This window comes from Vicia villosa, linkage group LG3 (genome assembly GCF_029867415.1).
Source record: "Vicia villosa cultivar HV-30 ecotype Madison, WI linkage group LG3, Vvil1.0, whole genome shotgun sequence".
NCBI lineage: Eukaryota > Viridiplantae > Streptophyta > Magnoliopsida > Fabales > Fabaceae > Vicia > Vicia villosa.
Window position 1 is genome coordinate 193,342,202 of NC_081182.1, and position 23,982 is coordinate 193,366,183.

The window sequence follows — 23,982 nt, forward strand, 5'->3', positions numbered from 1 at the left end:
TTTCATCATCCCAACATATAGAATATCTCATGAGCTTCACTATGCTCGAAACTGCACTAATAACAGATCAACGATTTGAAAGTTGTTAATTTTAAAAAATATTTAAAAAATAAGCATCAGGTGTAATCGGTTACAGTAGAGGCGCTACCCGGTTACACGTTTACGTAACTCTATTCGCTATTTCCACAACGCGTGTGTAATCGTTTATAGCACAAAAAAATTCACAGTTTCTCTATTTTCTCACGCTGTAATCGGTTGCTACAGGACTGTTTCCCGGTTACAGCGTACCCAGTAGCATAAAATCACCATTTTGACAGCACCTCCCCATATCCAACGATTTGAAAGTTGTTAATTTTAAAAAATATTTAAAAAATAAGCATCAGGTGTAATCGGTTACAGCAGAGGCGCTACCCGGTTACACGTTTATGTAACTCTATTCGCTATTTACACAACGCGCGTGTAATCGTTTATAGCACAAAAAAATTCACAGGTTCTCTATTTTCTCACGCTGTAATCGGTTGCTACGTTACAGCGTACCCAGTAGCATAAAATCACCATTTTGACAGCACCTCCCCATATCCAACTCAATCCAATTCATCCCAACATCAATATAACACAAAAATAGTACCAGATAACAAAATCTAACATATTTCTAACATACTTAGGGGTCCTCTAATATCATATATGTTCTATAATAGTTTGATTTCACCAAAATTGCTCTATAACTCCCAAAACCCCAAATTCCCAAAACCTAACATACATCATAATTGACACAAACAATATACCCTTTTCAATCCTATCATCTACAAGTCAATAAAAGATGATAATCGGAAGAGTCTCCCCTTACTTTAACTCCATGTTATTGTATGTGAATTCAAAAATATATCTTGAATCGAAATTTGAATTGATTTTTCAAAACCAATTCAAACTAAATCGAATAATGTGTATATATTTTTATATTTATTTATTTTTTATTCATTTGATATGTTGTATTAATTTATTATTTGATAATTTATATTTTTTAATTTCATTTATTAATTTATTTGAATTTATTTATTTTAAATATTTTATTTGTTTTAAATATAATTGACCATTTTCATTTTGTAACATTAATTCAAATATAGTATATCAAATTTATTATTTATTAGTATTTTTAAAATTTTATTAAAAGATACTAATAAATTATTTGCATTTTTATACTTGTTGTTAAAATTTGCCTTTTACCATTTGTGATTTTTTTTCCTTTCACATTTGAATAAAATATATGATATGAATTTTCATTTAATATAATGATTGTTGAAGTTGTAGAGTTTTATATTTTTCTTTCAATCTATTTTATGAATCAATTAAAAAATTAATTTAAAGAAAAAATTAAATATTTGTTAGTCTTATTTTTGAAAAAAATTTAAAAGTAAAAAATGGAATTTTTTTATAAAGTGTTTTTTTAAATTAAGGAAACTTATTGATCGTATCTGATCAGAGTGGATCGTCACTAACCTTCAACTGCTGGACTTCAAATGAGAGGGGATGTACCTGCAAGGTACGCCGATGCTAAAAGTATGAAAGAGAGCAAAAGAGTGCAAGTATAGAGAATATGTGAGGGTGAATGAATACTTGACCCTCTAGTGAAAGAGGGTATTCATAGTCCCTGACGTTGGGCTAAGATCTCCATATTGGACAGGATGCCCAGACTCAAGATGGAGACTGCCAGGATCTACGTGTGTAGTGAAGACAAACATGTTGCAGAGGTCTACCAGAGCGTTTTTTCTAGAAAAGCGCTCTTATAGGGGGGGTCTACCAGAGCTTTTATAGGGGGGGCTATCAGAGCGTTTTTTCCAGAAAAAGCGCTCTCATAGGGGGGATACCAGAGCGCTTTTCTGGAAAAAGCGCTCTTATAGGGGGAGCTACCAGAGCGCTTTCTCTAGAAAAGCGCTCTTATAGGGGGGTCTACCAGAGCGCTTTTTCTAGAAAAGCGCTCTTATAGGGGGGGTCTACCAGAGCTCTTTCAGAAGCGCTTTTGTTACCTACGCCAGCGTTGGCTTTCACAGCGCTTTTAAAGCCCAAAATAAGCGCTTTCGTAGGCCTTCCGTGTTGTAGTGGGATAAAGATATCCATTATGCACATATGTAGAAACTAATGTCGTTGCTTTCCTATGGTTGTAGTTCGAGCTTAAATTTTTTGTTATACCAAAAACATACTATCCAATATCATATATATAAATATTTGAGTCAGCAGTATATTTTCCCATGTGTAAATATTCAATTTTTTTTGACATTATTTATAAAAATATTTACGCAATCATTTAATTTTATTAATATCAACTAATAAACTAGTATTTGAAAATATTAATTTAAATGTATAAATAAATATTAGTAACGTAAATAAATACAGTTTTCCCGTGTTTGGATTCATAAAATATTTAAAATATATTTACTTTTATTTAAAATATATCGTACGGGTACTGGTGTTACGCACATATGTTTCTAAAATTAATAAGAATGAAAAAACAGAAAGACAAAATTATTTAACCAAATTTTTTTATTATTTTCAAAAGAAAAACATATTTTTATTTAGAGTGAAGACCCATTTTGGTCCCTCACAAATATTACACGAGTCAAATTAGTCCCTCACATGAAAATTGACCCAATTTAATCCCTTACAAAATTTAACCGGATCATATTAGTCCTTCTGCTAATATTTTTCTCAAATCAGTTTTTTCCTACTTTTAAACCGGTTATTTTCATACTTTTAAACCGTGACTGTACTGACACGTTGGATTTTTTTTAAATAGTAAACTAATTTTTAATTTTAATTTCATTTCTAAACAGTTATCAATAAATAATATCAAAAAGACCAAAATTATTTCTTATAAAGTAATTTTTAAACAAGTAATTTCCGAGATTTCTTCTAATATTAACAAATTCTATACATAAATTTTTACCTATGAGGTCTCAAATCCAAGTCCCTTCAAGTTAAATGATTTTCATTTTACAACTAGAAAAATCAATTTCTATTGTTAGTAAAGTGACTATCATTTATAACTAGAAAAATCAATTTCTATTGTTAGTAAAGTGACTATCATTTACAACTAGATAAATCAATTTCTATTTTTAATAAAGTGATTATCATTTACAACTAGACAAATTAATTTTTACGGTTAGTAAAGTGACTATAAATAGCAACTAGACAAATCAATTTCTATTGTTAGTAAAGTGACTATCATTTAGAAATAGACAAATCAATTTCTATTTTATTAAATTGTCTGTCATTTAATCTGAAGAGACTTAGGTTTGAGACTATATTGATACAAATTTTGTATTTTTTATTTTAAATTTATAATTGTTTAAGATTAATCACATGAGCCTGAGTTCAATCCTTATAAAAAATAGTTTTGACTTTTTATATTATTAATTTAAAAATGAAAAATAAATAAAATCCAACGTGGCTGTCCAGTCACAATTTAAAACTAAAAAAAACGGTTTAAAAAAATATTAACAGAAGGACTTATATGATTCGGTTTAATTTTATAAGGGATTAAATTAAGTCTAATTTTTTGTGAGGGACTAATTTGACTCGTGTAATATTTGTGAGGGACAAAAATGAGTCTTCACTCTTTTATTTTTATTTGGATCAGAAATATAAATATAGTTTTTCTATATATACAAATATTTGGATCAATCTTATATTTTTCCTTAGGTAAATATTAATTCTTTTTTACATTATTTATAAAAATATTTACGCAATCATTTAGTTTTATAAATATCCACTAATAACATAGTATTTAAAATATTATTTTAATTGTATAAATAAATATGAGTAACATAAATACATACGTTTTGACAGTGTTTCAATACATACATTATTTAAAATATATTTATTTTTATTTTTTTAATTATACAAAAAATGTAATAACTAGTGAATTTGCACGAATTTTGGAATGGATACTCATGCGTCTGTACGGATAGTGATATGTTACACACATTTGTTTCTAAAATGTAATAAAAATGAAATATGTTTTCAATCTCTCTAAAATATTAAAAAATATTTTTTAATCTATCTAAAATTGTAAACTAAAAATATAATAAATATTTATTAACGATATATCATAAAAAAAAGTCATTAAAAATATACAAAATAAAATTTTATAAAAAATTTGAGATTAAAATTAATAGCAGAAGATTTTTAAAAAAATATATCAAAGTCTGAATCTTTTCAAAATAAAACTCATATTTTGAAAAAGAAAAATGTGTTAACAAATATAAATTTATGCAAAGATATTTTTTATAAACCAATATTAATTATTAATTTTTAAAAGAAATAAAATAATTAAGTTTAAAATTAATTAAGGTTGATTTTAATTTTTTTATAAAATTTATTATCCAATCTAAATAATTCATTCATTATTATTATTAAGCAGCAAACATATAGTAGAAAGCATCATCGTTGAGATCCAATTCCCTACATTATAATAATGTCAAAAAATATAATTATTTAATATGGGAATGTAATTTTTATAATAAAGATTTTAATTTTATTTAAAATAAATTATAATAATGTTCATAGATAAGTGAATTAATTCATTTAAAAACCTATAAATAAGAACATATACTATAAATAAAAATAGTATAAAATAATGAGAAAAGGTGACAGTGTAAAATATTTTCACACTGTCAACCAATCACAACTATGTATCCAATTAAAATACAATTTTAATTTTAAAAAACTAATATGATATAGCAAGTGTAAGTATTTTGATTGGTTATATGTGTAAAATTAGTTTACACTGTTAGTGCACTACCTTTAAACTCCAAAATAATTTCTTTAATTTATCATATATGTAATTTTTAATATCATTTATTGTCTTATTGATTTCACTTTGTAATCCATTTTTTTTATCGATTGCTTTTCCTTTTTTACACTTCTTATTTTATGTATTGTTTATATTAGCATATAAATTTAATGTCATTAAATGCGTACAATTTTAATGACACACTATTTATACTTGAAAATCCATCTTTACTCACAATAATTAATAAAAATGAATATTTATCTATAAGTTATAGTTTTGTAGATTTTTTTTTAAAATAGTGGTTAGTAAAAATATAAATTTTTTATTTAAATATTTATATAAACTTTTATTTTATTTTATGCATCAATAACAAATATTAATCATTTGTTTCTATTTTTTCAACAATGAAACAAAAATACAAAACATTACAAAAATGTATATAAGTTTTCTACATCGGTAAACCCCCATCATATATATGCAACCTAAGCAAAGAATGATCTTATTCTACTCTCCCTCCCAATAATATTAATAAAGTTACCCATAATAAATAGTTTTGAAGCATTGTAATTTTAACTATTATGTTGTAATTTAGCTCAATTTCAAAAGTAAAACAAATTTTAGCCTTTTGAAAGCAGCAAGTGAAGCAACGCTAGGAGCTATATTTTGCGTTTTGATTCTTTCCTCGTCTCTGTTATGTAGCTCTTCATATTTGACTTCTTTGATAAGATTTTTAGCATAATATCTTATCTTTCTTTGTTGTTTCATCTATTAATAACATGCACCAAATCAGTAAAAAAATCAACAGGTTCTGAACATAAGAACTCTCGAGAGATATTATATGGGTTTAGGTGGTGTATTGATGGAGAATCAACAAGTGGTCGCTTATGTGTCGAGGCAACTCAAAGTGCATGAAAAGAATTATCCGACTCATGATTTAGAGTTAGCGGCTGTAGTCTTGGTTTTGAAGTTGTGGCGACACTACTTGTATGGTTCGAGGTTCGAGGTGTTCAGTGATCATAAGAGCCTGAAATATCTCTTTGATCAGAAAAAGCTTAATATGAGACAGAGGAGGTGGTTGGAATTTCTTAAGGATTATGATTTTGGTTTGAATTATCATCCTGGTAAGGCAAACATTGTTGTTGATGCGTTGAGTAGGAAGTCTTTGCACATGTCTATGCTAATGGTGAAGGAATTGGATTTGATTGAACAATTCATAGACTTGAGTTTGGTGTGTGAATATACTCCTAATAGTGTTAAGTTGAATTAATCGATAAGATGACTTTGATTAACATAGGTAAAGGTTGTGAATTCAGAATCGACGAGAATGGTATATTGAGGTTTGGTAATCGAGTCTGTGTTCCCAATGCTGATGAGCTTTGAAAGAGTATTCTGGATGAAGGACACCGTAGTGGTTTAAGTATTCATCTCGGTGCGACCAAGATGTATCATGATTTGAAAAAGTTGTTTTGGTGACCGGGAATGAAGAAAGAAATTGTTGAGTTTGTGTATTCTACTTTGACGTGTCAGAAGTCAGAGATTGAGCATCAAAAGCCATCTGAGTTTATGCAACCGATGTTTATTCCTGAGTGGAAGTGGGATAGTATATCAATGGATTTTGGGTCTGGATTGCTGAGAACTATTAAGAATTGTGAAGCTATCTAGGTCGTTGTGGACAGGTTGATGAAGTCTGCACACTTTATACCAGTAAGAATGAATTATCTGATGAAGAAGCTGGCTCAGTTGTATATTGAGAAGATAGTTAGTTTACATGGTATTCCTTCGAGTATCGTGTCAGACATAGATCCGAGATTTACGTCTAAGTTCTGGGAAGGTTTGTAGAAGGTTTTGGGCAATAAGCTGAGATTGAGTTCTGCATTTCATCCACAGACGGATGGACAGACTGAGAGGATGATTCAATCGTTGGAATATTTGTTACGTGCTTGTGTGTTGGAAAAAGGAGGTGCTTGGGATAGTTATCTGCCTTTGGTTGAGTTTACCTACAACAATAACTATCATTCGAGTATTGGTATGGATCCGTTTGAGGCTTTGTATGGTAGAAGATGTCGAACACTATTATGTTGGTATGAACCTGGTGAGAATGCTGTGGTCGGGCCAAAAATTATGCAACAGACTACAGAAAAGATTAGGATGATACAAGAAAAGATGAAGGCTTCTCAGAGTCGACAGAAGAGTTATCATGACAAGAGGAGGAAAACAATTGAGTTTCAAGAAGGAGACCATGTGTTTATGAGGGTTACTCCGATGATAGTTATTGGTCGGGCATTGAAGTCAAAGAAGTTGACACCGCGTTTCATTGGTCCGTTCCAAATTTCTGAAAGAGTAGGAGAAGTGGCCTATCGTATTTCTTTACCGCCGATGCTTGCAAATTTGCATGATGTATTCATGTGTCTCAGTTGAGGAAATACATTTCAGATCCGTCCCATGTGATCCAAGTAGATGATATACAGGTGAAAGACAACTTGACGGTTGAGACTTTATGTAACACCCTGAATTTCCTCTTACCCCGCAGGGCTTCCGGCCTTCCAAGCATGCCATCAGCTTAATCAATAATCCCCCCTAGGCCAGCTTACCGTCTGCATAGGAAATATTGTTTTTGCCTCCCGCAGGAATCGAACCATGTACCTAGGGGTTAAGTACATATTCATAGCAATTCATGCTACCACTTGAGCTAGTAGCTCAATTGGTAGCAAGAATTGCTATGAATATGTACTTAACCCCTAGGTACATGGTTTGATTCCTGCGGGAGGCAAAAACAATATTTCCTGGGCAGCCGATAAGCGGACCTAGGGGGGGATTATTGATTAAGCTGGTGACATGCTTGGTAGGCCAGAAGCCCTGCGGGGTAAGCGGAAATCCAGGGTGTTACACTTTACCTGCGAGGATTGAAGATCGAAGACTGAAGCAATTATGTGGCAAGGAATTAGCTTTGGTTAGAGTAGCTTGGGGAGGACCGGCTGAGGGAAATGTTACCTGGGAGCTAGAAATCCAGATGAAGGATTATTATCCGGAACTCTTTACCCGAGGTATATTTTCGATAATGAAAACTCTTTTAGTGGGAGAGAGTTGTAACACTCGTATAATTTTAATTTTAATTTAAATTGGAAATTTAATTAATATTAGAATTATGTTGAATTATGGAAAATAAAATTAGAAAATGAAAGGTTTAAGGCATTGTGCCAATGTATGATGTTAGAAAGAAAGTAGGTGTGAGTTAGTAAAGCCTTTTTCTAATTAATGTTATTTTTCATAAAACAAAGAGGAAAATTCGGAAAAAGGGGAAGAACTGAGAAGTTGGAACACGAAGAACGTGAAAGAGGAACAAAGAGGAAGAGACCAAAGATCAAGAATTTGTCTAAGGGAAGGAGGGAATCTTTCAATTACCATCTCTTACTGTAATTATGGGTGATAGCACTATGCCAAATTTGTCTTTTAGCAGCACCCCTACGAAAGCGCTTTTAGGAAAAAGCGCTTGTATAGGTTTCGCTAAAAACAAAATAAAAAAAACACGCAAAAAAAGTGCTCTTATAGGGGGGGTTACGAAAGCGCTTTCAAAAAGCGCTGGTAAAAGCATGGGTACGAAAGCGCTTTTCAAAAGCGCTCTTATAGGGGGGTTATGAAAGCGCTTTCAAAAGCGCTGCTATAGGGGGTGGGGTACAAGAGCGCTTTTATCCTAAAAAGCGCTGGTATAGCCTTAGTTACGAAGGCGCTTTTCAAAAGCGCTGTCATAGCTTTTTTAAAATTAAAATTTTTAAAAACAAATTATACTAAACGCGTTTCATAATTCCTAAACCCTCTTTCATCGTTTCCATCTTGCCATCGCAAATCCCTAAACCCTCTTTCTCTTCTATCGCTGCCCATAGAAATCTCAGATCTTTGAAATCATCTCAGCCATCGTTTCCATCGTCGCCCACAAGAGAACATCGTGCCATCGTTTCCATCGTTGCCCACCATTTCAACTCAGAAAACTCACCATTTCATAAAATCTTGAGCCACCATTCTCCGTTCTCAATCTGTAGCCGTCGGAGAAGAAAATCGTTAACCTTAATATTAACCTTCGACCACAACCTCCCTCTATCGCCAGACATCGCCGCAACCTCGTCGGACTTCCTCCCTCCACCGTGAATCCTCTGTTTCTCTACTCGATTCACGCTGTGAGCTTCCGCTTCGCGCCGTGACTCTGCGTTTGCACTATGGCTTCACCTTCTGGTTGCAGTTCCAATCGTGGTCTTTACTCCTCCGATCTTCTCTTCATTTTCTCGGTAATTTCACGATCCTTTAGTTGTTGATTCAATTATTTGCATTGTGGATGAAACTTGTTTATTGTTGTTGGTAGTTGATGATAAATTCTAGTGTGGGTCTTGTTGTTTCAATATAAGTGTGATAATGATGATTACATGCTTGCTACTTGTGATGATACTTGAATTCTGAATTTGCAAATTGTTGTGCCTAATGAGGAATATTCAATTATGGAGGTTGTTGTTGTTGAACGAATTTGAATGAGAGGTAGAATTGCGTTGATATTCATATTGATGTTGAACACTAATTGTTGAGATTGATATTGCTAGAAATTCATATTTGTTGTTGTAGATTCTTGAAACTCAATGCTTGTTGTGCTTAATTGATGATAGAAATTAAAGTGTTGTTGTTCATTCTTGAGGATTAAGGGTGGGGATGTTCATTGAGTCACGCATGTTGAATTGTTGTTAATATCAAATTGTGTTTATATTAGTTGATTGATGCGGTTCAAATTCTTGAATACAGAGTAATGCATCATTTGTATGGCCTCATTTTTTCTTAAGATTGACATATTTTTTAAGCTATGGAGTATGGCCTCATTTTTATGTATACTCACATTTTTATGCTATTACAGATAGTTCTAGTATCATTTGTATATAAACTAATTAGTGGTTGAGTCGGTTTTTATTGTATGAAATTTTTTATAATAGAAGGTTTCTTTCCTTTGAATTAGCAGCATTTCCGGCCTAGTTCGACGTACAACGCTCAATCTCTACGTTTTCTTAAGTTCGGTAAAATCCGAGGTAAATTTCTTTCTTAAATTACTGGTATTGTGATTAAGTTGTCTGAAATTGCGTGAATATATATGTTGTGTTTTATTACTCAAAATATTGAACCTGCGTTTTATTGTGATGAATATGTTGCGTTTTATTACCTAAATCATTGTTAAATATGAAAAATATTGTGCTGAATTTGTCTGAAATTGCGTGAATATGTTGCCTTTTATTATTGGTTTTGACATAAACGCATTATACCGTTTTGTGCCTTAATAATTAGTTGTTTTTGTTTAGTTTAATTAAGACATGGATAAGACATGGATGAATTCAAACCGATTCACTACAAGAAAAGTTAGTTTTTGCAGCGACAAAAATTGTTGAGAAAAATATGAAGTTGTGGCAAAATGTATTTTTTGCAACAAAAAAAATGTCGTTGCATATCGTTGGTATAAGTGCCATTGCAAAAAGTTTTACAGCCACATTTGATGTCGTTGTCATAACAAATGTTTTTACAACAATAATTATTGTTGCCTTATCTGATCTAGTACAATGCTCATAGTCCTTACCAAAAGATGTTTTTTGTCAACAACTAAAGATGTTGTCGAAAATTATTTTTGCCAACGACTAAAAATATTGTCGAAAATTATTTTTGTCAACGATTTGAGTTGTTGCCATATATTCTATACCTCAACCATAAACGTAGTTGGCATAAATTATATTTCGCAACAATTTATGTCATTAATAAAAATATAATAATATTTTTCAACTTCTTTTTAAAATTAGCATCATTATTTTCATTTAAATTGTCATTATTATTTAAAAATACATAATTTAACAATATAAATCACAACATTGATAATATTTTTTTCAAGAAATGTTAACAATAATTAATATAATATCAAAATAAAAAATACGACAAATTATCCCAATTGACATAAGAATTTAAATTTCTAAAAATATCAAAAACTAAATATTAATAAATAACCTTGTTCCCATAAATATAAAAATAAAAATTACATAGTTAACAAATGAATTTATGGCTCTCGCCAACATGATTATTAACTCTTCTTTATATCTTTGTTTCGAAGCTTTCTTGGTGAAGTAGTTGAAGTACTCTTATTTGACCTACAATTTCAAAACAATAAAAAATTAATGTACAAGTTTCTTTTCCAATACATTCTTCTGTAATAGAAAAAAACTAATATAGTAAAAAGTTGCATCAAAGTACAAAATGAACAAATATGCACACATTTTTAAAACTCTTTGTTATACAAAAATATTAGTTCACATACTCCTAGAGTAACAATGTTGCTCCCATTTTTTACATAAAACACAATTAACATCTCATGACGCTATATATCAATAGCATTCTTGAAGAGCACTTGTATAATACATTATCATTAAATATAACTCTTATAACAAATAAACTATACTTAAAATATTCATACCACATATGCAAGACATTAGAAAATCTTACTTATAATTTTTCTGTAGTCACTTGGAATAAAAACCTGCAATTTTCCAATAGCGCTCTTCTTCTTTTTTTTACAATACCTAAGCCAATAGTTCTTCCTCTTCCAGATTTTCTTGTATTTATATATTCTATTGTATTTTGATTCAAAAATTAAATTTATGAGAAATATAATGTGAACTTTGAAGATAGAAATATGATAACAAATAGTATATGAATAAGAAAATTAATGTTAAGAGGTTTAATAAATACCTTATTGTTGCTTACTTGTATTCGAAGAATTTGGAATATGTAAATCCGGACCTTGTTGGGGGAGCTATGACTAAATAGAGAATGACAAAACATGAACATATCAATTACAAAATTGATTAAGATAAAAATGAATGAAATCTTAAAGTATGCATTTAGCTTGAAAAAGAATAAACTAACCTTATTATGAAAGAAATTAAAGCTGGTTTGGAAACCAATTGAAAAATAATGAGAAAGGAATTCTCATAAGAGAAGATAATGGGTAACAGTTATCTAAGAGATAGTGCTCTTCTAAGAATTGCCAAATTCTTTAGCGCTAAAAATTACCTCCAATTTATTATTCACTTTTGACTTATTCTCTATATATCTCTCTCAATCAATTGTTTAGTTATTAATTAATTAAAAAATTCACTAAAAAATAGGAAAACCTTAACTATATATTCCACTATCTCTCCCAATTACTATTAATGACTAAAATATAGGCACGTAATTTTCCTTAAATCCCACAAAAAATAGTTTTTCATTAAAAAAAACATGGTTATAGATTATATCGTTTTTAGTATATCTATGATAAATAATTAATTAAGAAAAGCAGTTTAAAAATATGATTTGTAACTTTCTATAAAAAACATGGTTATAATTAGTTTATTATTATTTTGTCAAAAAAATTAATGTATTTTTATAATTATTATTATTTCTTTTTCAATCAAAACAAGCGGTATAAATTTGTTGATAAAAAATTGGTTCTCTGAATATGTAATATATTTACTCTACTCGTTTATGTCACTTATATTGTAGAGATTTATAAAAATCAAATAATTTTAATAGACTATAATAAAATAATTTTATTATAATTAATAAATTGAAATTACTTTTTCTTATATTGAAATTACTTTTTAACATATACATATATAAAAAGATATATATATATATATATATATATATATATATATATATATATATATATATATATATATATATATATATATATATATATATAAATCACAAGAGTTTTTTAATAGATTCAAAATGGGTTTTTGACTCTGTTTTGGGAGGCGGTGTGGATGGATGGAAATTCGTTAAGAAATGTTCATCAGGAATTATATGATGCCTCCTTTTTAAAAGGGGTAGCGGTTGGGGCGATGGGAGGATGGATAGATGGAAATTGGGTTTGGGGTGATCTCGGCTTACCCGAAGAGATCTATTGGTCGAAAGGGGGTTGGACGGGAAGAATTTGTTATTGCGGGAGACTTTATCGCATTATGTAGGTCCGAAGGAGACTATGGAGACCGATGATGTGTGGTGGAATGGGAGTGAGGGAGCGGATTTCTCGGTGGCATATTATTATGAATTTTATGAAAGGAGCTTAACACCATTTGGTCCTTATGGCAAGCATGATGAGGCTTATCGCCATGTGTGGAAAGCGGACGTGCCTTTCAAAATTAAGGTGTTTGGATGGAGACTTCTTCTTGATAGGCTTCCTACTAAAGAGTTATTGGTTCGTCGAGGTATCTCTTTCCCTTTAGAAAAGTTATGTTGTACATTGTGTGAGTATGGTGTAGAAAATAGGAAGCATTTCTTTTTTGGATGTAGAGTGGTTAAAGAGATTTGGAATGAAATAGCTCTTTGGGTGGGTAAAGTGGGTGGAGTGGAGGATGAGTGTCTACCGAATTTTATGGATTGACATTCTTTTTTTCGATCTCATAAGGTGGAGGAAAGCAAACAAGATGTGGTTTGGCTTGCAACTAATTGGTCTTTATGCGGGCTAAGGAATGGAGTGTGCTTTCGGGAGGAGGAATGGAATTTCAACGAGATTGTTTGGAATATAAAGATCTTAGTGTGGAAGTGATCTTTTGTGGGAAAATTACCCATGTCAATTATTCCTTCCATGAGTTTAGTAGAGATCCCATTTTATTTCTCTCATAATCTTAATTGGTGTGTAATTTTTTTTTTTTGTGGGGTTGTTGGTCTAGTGGCCATTTTGTATATAGGTTGGAGAACCCTTAGTTCTCCCTCTTATATATATATATATATATATATATATATATATATATATATATATATATATATATATATATATATATATATATATATATATATATATATATATATATATATATACATTTCTTGCCTTTAAAAAAAATATTAATTTATCCACAAACTACATATAATGTCTTCGTATCACTTTCATCATATGCATTGAAATAATTTATTAGTTTATTATTATTTTATTTGATTTTGACATAAATACTTCTTCAAACAACGTGTAGTATTTTGACCATGTCCATCAAATATTTCAATTTTGTATTATTTACTAAATATTTTATTCTAAAATATTTTTTTTATTATTGATTGTAGATATAAATATTTTAACAAACTACACTAAAATTTTGCCCAACATGTAACATTAAAAAAATTATTTTTAGCGACTATAAAAATTGTTGCGATAAGTCATTTTTCTCAACGATAATATGATTGTCGAGAAATTTATAAACATATTAAAGTGGAGGAAGATGAATTGAAAATATACATATTAAAAAGTTGAATTATTTCCAGCGACACTGACTGTATTTTGAGTGGAGGAAGATGAATTGAAAATTATTTTGCTATAATCTTTTGATAACATGTGGGAAACCTGTGTAGCCTTTCCATTTTCATGCTTTCTTTTTACAAGGCCCCTTTGAAAGTTGTAAAGGAGATTACGAGGTTTAAAAGTAATTTTCTTTGGGGGGGTCGTTAGATCGAAGAAAAATACATTGGGTAAGTTGGATGATTGTTTGTCTTTCTAGGGAGAAGGGCGGGCTTGGTTTGAGAAGGGTTCGTGAGTTTAATTTTGCTCTCCTTAACAAATAGAGGTGGAGGATTCTTGGAGGATCGGAAGCTCTTTGGTACAAAGTGTTGAAAGCTCGGTATGGTGACATTAATCTTCATGTTATTTCCTACGGAGGGAATAGTAAAGGGGCTTCTAATTCCTCGTGGTGGAAAGATATTATGTCCTTGGAGAAAGTTTACAAGGTAGATGTTTTTGCTAATAATTGTTGTTTTAATATTTGTAATGGTTTTATTTCTTCTTTTTGACATGCAAATTGGATGGAGAAAAAGTGTCTTAAGGAGTTGTTTCCCGTTGTTTATAATCTCTCTAATCTTAAGTTTGTAGCGGTCGCGGGGATGGGTGGTTGGGTGAACGGTCTTTGGGAGTGGGGAGATTTCGGTGTAGCGGAGGCTAATAGATTGGTGGATGTTTAGGTTGCGGTTCAGCAACTTAGATCGTTCGTTGGATCGGTCTAACCGGTAACGGCGGTTTCAGGCACGGTGGAGTGGGCGGCGGAAGTGGATAAGAGGTTTTCCGTGAAAAGTTGTTACTCTATTTCCAATGCTTTTCACGTTCCTTTTGGTCCCGAAATGGAGTTTTTCAATTCTTTTGGTTGTCTTTGGAAGTTGGAGGTGCCCCAAAATATTAAAGCTTTTGGTTGGAGGTGATTTCTCAACCGTTTGCCAACAAAGGATCTTCTTCTCCGTAGAGGTATTTCTTTTGCGAATTTTTTTTCTTGTGTGTGTTGTCGGTTGGAGAGGGAATCTTTGAACCCTATTTTGCTTGATTGTGGGGTGTCTGCTTTGGTTTGGAAGGAGATAGCTATTTGGTTAGGTTATGTTGATTTCAATTATGAAGGTTGTATTATGGGTAGCTTCATGACGTGGTATGGTTTTTGTAAATCTAAGAAGGTGAAATCCGGTAAAGAATGAACTATTTGGTTGTATATTTGTTGGTCTATTTGGAAGCTTAGAAACGGGATTATTTTCCGGAATGATTCGTGGAGTGTTTCCGACACCGTTTGGAGGATTAAGACTCTCATTTGGAGGTGGTACTTCATAGGGAAAATTACCCGCACCAACTATAACTTTTACGAATTTAGCAATGATCTTTTGCTTTTTCTTTTTTAGATTGTATTTGGTGGTTAATTTTCTTTCAAGTTGTAATCTTCTCCGGATCTTTTGTAATCGTTTGTAGAACTTTTGATTCTTTAATATATTTCTTGATTAAAAAAAAAAGAGTTGAGGTTGATTTGCATTACTTTCATTTTAGGGGCTTATTCAATTATAAAAGTCAATGGAAATACGGAAGATGTTCTATTGAAGATGTGTAATTTTTCTGAACGAGGTAATTTTGTGAAAGTTTATATGAAAGTGAATATACATATCTTTGTATAAGAAGCTAAGTATGTTAGCATTACTTTGAATATGGAAAGATGTTCTTTTGAAGATGAGTAATTTGTTTGTACATTTTGATAATTTATTTTAATTAAATATTTTGAGAACTTTGAAAATAACTATCTAGTGTTTCTTTTCTATTTTTAAGAGCGTCTTTATACAACAATTTTGTATTTTTTAAGAGCGTTTTTATATACAACAATTTTGTATTTTTTAAGAGCGTTATTATTCCACAAAGCATTTAATACAACGTGATGGTATTACTAAAGACCGACTAGTTGTGTAATTCAACATTTATAACTCAAAATCATTGATAGATTTCTACAAGACTTTGAGTGACACCAAATGTTTTAAATAATAGTTGCGATGGGGTAATTTTTTTTTACAATTTCGGTCGGTATATGTTGTAATTAGGGCTAACAATGAATCGAACCAACTTGAATATTATTCGAAATTCGATTCAACAATTAAATTGTTGAACTTGGTTCATGAACCAAATGAGATAAATATGGAAAAAGAAAACTAAGTTTGTTAACTAAATGAGATGAACTTGAATTATAAATAGTTCTACTCTTTAGTTTCATGAGTCAACTCGATTATATATGAGAAAAGTTTTATTGTCTCTAAGAATAGGTTTAAAAATTTACTCCAAATCTTAACTCTCTATTTTGTTTTAATATAACGGTTTTAATTTATCATTTATATTTTCATGTGAGCAAAATATTTTTGAGACAATTTAAACTCCTATTGAGTAGTTTTTGAATTAGACTTTTAAATATATCTCTCAACAGTTGTATACTTTTTTAATTAATAGATATTTTTGAGACAAATTTAAATTTCAATCTTATAACTATTATTTTAATTCAATAATTTTTTGATAAAAATATTAGTTTAAAATGTCAAATATATAAAAAAATAAAGTTTAAAAACAATGACATTTAAATTCATGAAACAAGTTAGCTGAATCTAACGGAATGGAACTAATTAAGTATAGTAGAAGAAAATTAGAGTGAAAAATATGGAACATTGTATTTAAGTGCAAAGAGTACAACCATGGATGTGAATAATGATGAAAAAAGTTCGCAACAAAATCAGCACTACAACTATCAATAGAATTCAATTAAATTGTTTCAAACAAACCTTTTGGCATTTTAAAAATAGTAACATATACTAAGTCACCTTACTAAGATACATCACAAACTACAAACATAATTAAGTCACCTTACTGTATGCACTCAGATAGAATGGGATAAAACATAATTTCAACGAAGTTTCATTTTCCTTTCAACTTGAAACACTTTTACAGTCACAAAAATCATTGACATCTATAGATGAATAGCATTAAACAGAACAAAAAGAAATGTCATATGCACGATGAAACTCTTAAAGGTATGAGGCTGCTAAGCTAGTGCTAAATAGAAAGGAATTAGATATTGATAACAAGGATATCGTAGTGAAACATACCCGCATTTCGCGGACAAAAACTCCCACCTATGCAAAACCAATATGAATTATGCCATTATAACTCGACCCACACTCTTTGTTCTTTTTCACCTCTTTTCATTCTAGCGCAATCACATTAAGCCCGTTATCCGTACACATTCATAGTAAGGAAACCGGTTAGCGACTATGATCCTTTTCATTAGCACAGGGTTCTGGTTAAAAAAGCGGCACACCCCTTTTTTTATAACCCATCGCAATTGTGGGGGATCGGACCGTAATTCGCCCTACCGAGTCCAATACCAGAGACCAATGGACCAACCAACAATGGGCGTTACTTTTTTTTTTTGAATCAACAACCGTTGGGCTAAATGACCGGGTGAGGGTCACCTAACTTAGAAGGTGTATTCTCATTTTTTTTCAATTTAATCGAACATTCGATAGTTATTTTTCAGGATCATTCACTTATATTCATCGGCCCCCTACGTAGAGCATGCTTAAGATGGTGCCGACTACTAGTATAAACTACTTAAGAGGCTACTTCAAAACTTAGAACTCGAGGTCTCGGCATAATGGTTTTTCAAATTGGACACACATACTTAGGGAATTTAGGGTGTTAGGACGGTACCGATATTATCAAAACTTTCCTAAGTCTACTTAACATAGCTTAGACGGTAATGGTGAGATGGGCAAGTCTTCTTCTTCTTCTTCTTCTTGGATGGTTGGCATCATGGATAATCTAGACAGCTTGGTTTGAAATTTTTGACGACAAATATAAGATTGTGTTGTCGATACCCGTTTGGACTCTATAGCCCTCTTATTTGCAAGCTTAGCCTCCAACACTCTTTTGTTCTTCATTAAATTCTTCATTGCCGTATTTAAGAGTATAATGTCGTTACTTGTGTATCTTATATTTTCACCCTTATGTATCTTAGATGGCATTGGTGAGACAGATGAGTCTTCTTCTTGGATGGTAGACATGATGGATAATCTAGACGGCATAGTTTGAAAGTTTTGACGACGAAGATAACATTGAGTTGTCGATACCCGTTTGGACTCTATAGCCCTCTTATTTGCAAGCTTAGCCTCCAACACTCTTTTGTTCTTCATTAAATTCTTCATTGCCGTATTCAAGAGTATAATGTCGTCACTTGTGTATCTAATATTTTCACCCTCGTGTATCTTAGATTGCATTGGTGAGACAGACGAGTCTTCTTCTTGTATGGTAGACATGATGGATAATCTAGACGGCTTGGTTTGAAAGTTTTGACGACGAAGAAAACATTGAGTTCTCGATACACGTTTGGACTGTATAAACATTTTATTTGCAAGCTTAGCCTCCAACCCTCCTTTGTTCTTCATCGAGTTCTTCATTGCGGTTTTTAAGAGTATCATGTTGTTACTTGTATAACTTATATTTTCACAATTGTTTTTGTAATCATGGTTTTTCTTTGGTTTTGATATTGGTGAGAACGTTGCTTTGGATGGATTCATTTTACTGTATAAGAGTAGTAACTATATGAATTAGGCTTTTTCTTGTGACTTTTTATATGAAAATGAGTCTAAAGAATGAATTATAATTTTGTGGTTCTCCATTAAATAGGTAGATTAGTTAGATAAAGGCTGTTATTTTTTTAAGGAAAAGTTTGTTAAAGTGATTTGAAAATAAGATTATAAATAATTGAAATCTATTGACTTCTTTTAAATTTTGTAACCATCTTTTTTTCACTTTGTGTTTGTCGTTGTTATCTAGCTGTTAATTTAAAATAAATTTCAATCAAAAATTAGTTTATAAAATTGAATAAAAATAATTAAACGTATTTATTATTTAGCATTTTAGTAACATTAAAAAAAAAATTGTTACACTCGTTTTATAGGAAAAATTTGTTACACTAATTTTATAGGAATAGTTTGTTACACTAAGTTCAAATATTATTCTATTATTTAGTCTTTTAGTAACGCTCAGTTTGTTACACTTTTAAAATTAAGATTATAATAATTTTTTTTTTTTTTAAGAAAATAATGAGTTAATATCATAGCTCTAGTTTGTTTCAGGTATTTTTTTAAATAATTATATAAGATTTGTTTGTTTCAAATTTTTAAAAATAATTTGTATGGTGTTGTATATTTTTCTTCTTTAAAAAATTACAAATATTTGTTTAAAAAATATTTTAAATAATTATTTTAAATATTTCAATATTTTCTATTATTATTTTTGGGTATTAAAATTTCTTAAATTTATAAACATTTTTAAAAAATGTTTTTATAAAATGTTATTTTGAGTTACATATTTTTATAAATAACTAGTAAGAGACCCGTGCTCCCGCACGGGTAATTTAATTATGATATTGTATAAATAAAAAAAAATAGTATTTTAGAATTTTCAAATAATAGTCATGAAATAAAAAAAATAGCAATAAAATATGTCATAACACTTAGACAGTATCAAATACAAATATAAAATTTTAAATATAAATGCAAGATTTGAAAAGATTAACTTTTTTTTAAATGAACAGTATTTATATAGATATAATTATATCAATTAATCATATACAAAAGAAGAAAAAAATATAATTGTGAGATGGGGAAAAAATTAATATTTAAAAATAAAGATTTTATCTCTTAAATTAAATTAATGATTGATTAAACTAAAATAAAGTCTTTTTATTGACCCGTGAGACAAAAAGAGAATAAAAAAAAATTTAACAATCAAAAAAATAAAAAAAATATGTATTTCGTTGATAGTGACCTCTAAAATACAACCTAATAACATGTAAATTTATTTAATATTGTATAAATTATATTTAGAAACATGTAAATTTAAAATTAATAATTTAATTATAAATGAATAATAATCATTAAAATTCAACTATATTAAATAACTATATAAAAAAGAACATGTGAGGGAAAAAGTTGAAATTTAACAAATATAAATGTAAATTTTTTAGATATAAATAGAAAATTAGAAATGATTAACTTATTTGTAAATTTTAAATATTAATTTTTATTTATTCCAAATAATATGATTGATTTTTTTTTATTTGATTATGTTTGTTTTTATGGTTAAGTGTATAAGTGTTTTGCACATGAAGACACCTGTATAACAAACAAAAACTAAATTATCATCAAACGCATTAATCAAAGTTCAACATGGTATAATAATCGAGTTAACTATATTGTAAAAAGTGAAAACACATGTATAACAAACAAAAACTAAATTGAGTATTGGTAGTAACACTCACTTGCTTGATAGTGGAATTGTTGAATTATTTTCATTCAAAGACATCTTTAGAATACGTAGTTAACATATAATAGATACAAAAAGTTGAATTCTTAAACATTGTTTTGGCCTAACTCTAAAACAGTTTATAATCATTATAACTCAATAGAAGAAAAAAAAGAAGAAGTAATAAATCACTAATTCAAGACAAGGCCAATCTTGTTTCATTAGTCTAGTGTTACAGTAGTTGATGCAATGAATCTTGCAGTTTTATTAATCTTTTCAAAATACATCAACAAAATAAACAATTAAGTTTTAGTATTAAACCTTATATTCCAACAATCGATAACTGAACACATTGATTAATTGGTTAAATCAATTGTTTTTCTAATCTAATCATTACAGAAAGTTTGTTTTACATTGGTTGAACCTATAAATTCTAAAACTAAATGCCAAATTCATAGATAAAAAGATAGAGGTTTCCAGGGATCTTAGCAACAGGACCATGGATATTTAAATCAATATACTTCTTATAAGGGTTTTAAATTTTATCCCATTTTGAATTGTCCTTCTCACCCCAACCAGTATTTGCAGCTCTGTACAAAAGTATAATGCAGTTAGTGCATAACTAAAAATATACAATTAGTTAGCTAGAAAAATAGTAGCCATTGGCAAGCCATAAATGAAAACCACAACAGAATATTCAAAGCAATAGTAGCCTCTCATGTCAGACCAATATATTAAATATAAACACCCAATTACCTTCAAATATTCTTAATGCATTTGTCATTAGCTTGATTTCTTGTAAAACAGACTGCAAATTTTGTTGTTTGGCAAAACAGTGAGTTAACTATGGTAAGACATCAATCAAATTAACATCAAGAAGCTCAAAAAAATTCCAGGCTTTGAAACTTGTTATATCATGAAACCGGATGTTTCTTGCAAGAATTAGGTGTTTAGAACTTTACATAGACCACTATAGAGTATATGTGTGAGACACCTTTATGAATAGGATTAGATTTCCCAATTAATATTTTAGAACACTTTGTATATTACTGATAGTTCCAGTGGCCAAATGTATCTCCTGAAATATTGCAATAACATTATTATCATTATGTTGAGATACTATCACATACTCAATTTGAGATAGCATCACGTTGGATTTAGGCTACATCACACTTCTAAAAACTTGATACCTGAACACTACTGTCATGGCATCCATAATATAATCTTCCATGAGCATGAGCCAAACACTTCACATAAGAGTGTTAGAAATTAGACATGCCTATACTCTAGCAATGTCTTCTAGAATAAATTGTTGTCAATCATTAAGTACAACTTCTAAAAACATAAGAAAAATAAATTAACAACCTTTTAGTAACTTAAAATAAGAAAACTCATGTCCATGTCTCTAACATATCTCTTCCTTTCTCTTTATATTCATTATTACCAATAGTAGATCTGCAAGTTAGGAACAAATTTCTTAAATCAGAGATCCTTTCTGTTCCGGCCACCGCTACATTCATAAACGAAATAAACAGTTTTTCCAAACCCTAAACTGGATTCAAATAACGAAGACGAAAGCGATAACTAAAACGCAAAAGAAAACCAAAATGAAAACGATTGCAAACCGATTCAAAAGGGAAAGGAGATGATTTGCGGTAGAGGTAGTCGCGCAGCGTCAAGAAGCACCAAGCACCGATGGTTTGAGTTACAGTAAAGGAAAGGCATCCTTCCTATGTCAAAGGAGAGAAATCATGAATTACAAAAAGCAAAAGATGGATAAATTTCCACTTGCACAGATCCATGCTAGAAATGATAGGTACATTGATAATAGAGATGGGTAAATTTAAAAAAAAAAAACAAAAGATGAAACCAACATAGGTAATTTTCTTACAATGATGATGAAATATTCCCTCTGCCTGTTCCATTATTTCTCCTCTTTAATGTAAATCCTGTAATATTTACTACTTTGTTAGTATTTATTCGTCTTGTGAGTTAAGCAAGAAGAAATGTTTGTGGAATGACTTGTTAGATTTGAACGAGTCTTTCAAAGATGGAGAATGGATCCTGGGAGGGGATTTTAATGCTATTAAAAATAGTAGTGAAAGGAAAGGAAGGGCTTTAACGGTGAACCATAAAGGAAAGGAGCTTTTTTCGGAGTTTATTGATAAAACGTTGGTGGACATTCCGTGCAAGGGAAAAAGTTCTCGTGGTTTGGTGGGGATGGTAAGGCGATGAGTAGAATAGACCGATTTCTCTTATCTAGTAACATTGTGAATAGATGGGAATTGGTCGGTCAATTTATTGGTGATAGAGACATTTTAGATCATTGTCTTATTTGGATAACGACAGACCATTTGAATTGGGGACCTAAGCCGTTTAGTTTCAATAATGAATGGTTTTTTTTTATTCTTTCATTCCTTTTGTAGAGAAAAAGTGGAAAAGTACGAAGATGGAAGGAAGAGGTGATTTTGTTCTAAAAGAAAAGTTTAGGCTTCTTAAAGATAAACTTCGAAGTTGGAATAAGGAGGTTTTGGGAAAACTGATTTGGAGATGGAGGAAGGCGTTCGTGACATGAAAATTGCAGATGAAAGGTTAGTTTCCGAATCTAACTCTTTTTTTGCCGATAATGTTGAGGAAAGAAGTTTGTAGTAAGTTAAGAATTTGAGGATAAAGTATGTTATTGCAAAAATCTAGATTGAGATGGTTGAAGGAGGGAGATTCTAATAGCGATTTTTTTTCATAAGGTGATGAAACAAAGAAGGAGACATAATCATTTAGGACCTGTCCTTACCCCAGGAGGTTTGGTGGAATCGGTAGTGGATGTTAAAGAGGCCGTTTATTCTCATTTTGGGAATAAATTCATTGAAACGAAAGAGGTTAGACCTTTGTTGGATGAAATTTCTTTTAAGTCCGTAAGTGCGGAGGAGGGATGGAAATTGAGAAACCTTTTTTAGAAAATGAAATTAAAGAGGCGATTTGGAATTGTGGAGGGGTTAAAAGCCCGTTTCTGGATGGATACTCTTTTCTTTTTATTAAGAAATGTTGGTTTTTTCTTAAAGAAGCTTTCATCAATTATTTTAATTACTTCTTTGTTGACTTTTATTCCGAAGACTCATAATCCGGTTAGCTTGGATGATTATAGGCCAATTTGCTTAGTGGGTTGTATGTATAAAGTGGTGACTAAACTTTTGTCGGGGAGATTAGAAAAAGTGTTAAATTCCATCGTTTCTCCAGGTCAAAATGCTTTTGTTCCCGGTAGACATTTGTTAGATGGTATGCTAGTGGCGAAATATGTGGTTGGTTTTGCTAAGAATGAGGGTAGGAAGTGCATTCTTTTTAAAGTTGACTTTGAGAAGGCGTGTGATAAGGTAAGTTGGAGTTTTCTTCGTTATATGCTTCAAAGGATGGGTTTTGGGATAAAATGATTGAAATGGATAAAGTTGTTGGTGTTCAAAAGTAATTTGTCGGTTCTTGTCAACGGGAGTCCAACTAAGGAATTTTTGGTTTCAAGAGGGTTGATACAAGGTGATCCTCTTTCTCCTTTCCTTTTTGTTTTAGTGGCGGA

At 30.5% G+C, this 23,982-nt stretch overlaps 1 long non-coding RNA gene across 2 annotated transcripts; it reads right to left on the reverse strand.

Annotated features, from left to right (window-relative positions):
* Positions 1–20,744: 20,744 nt before the first annotated feature.
* On the reverse strand, positions 20,745–22,401 carry LOC131657056 (uncharacterized). Of its 2 annotated transcripts, none has more exons than XR_009300453.1 (5): positions 22,309–22,401; positions 22,043–22,147; positions 21,783–21,872; positions 21,174–21,225; positions 20,745–21,007 (listed from the first exon to the last, which is right to left on the reverse strand). It is a non-coding gene; the product is annotated as an uncharacterized LOC131657056 (long non-coding RNA). The 2 variants fall into 2 exon arrangements; XR_009300452.1 differs by lacking the exons at positions 20,745–21,007; positions 21,174–21,225 and adding exons at positions 21,451–21,495; positions 21,608–21,664.
* Positions 22,402–23,982: the final 1,581 nt, after the last annotated feature.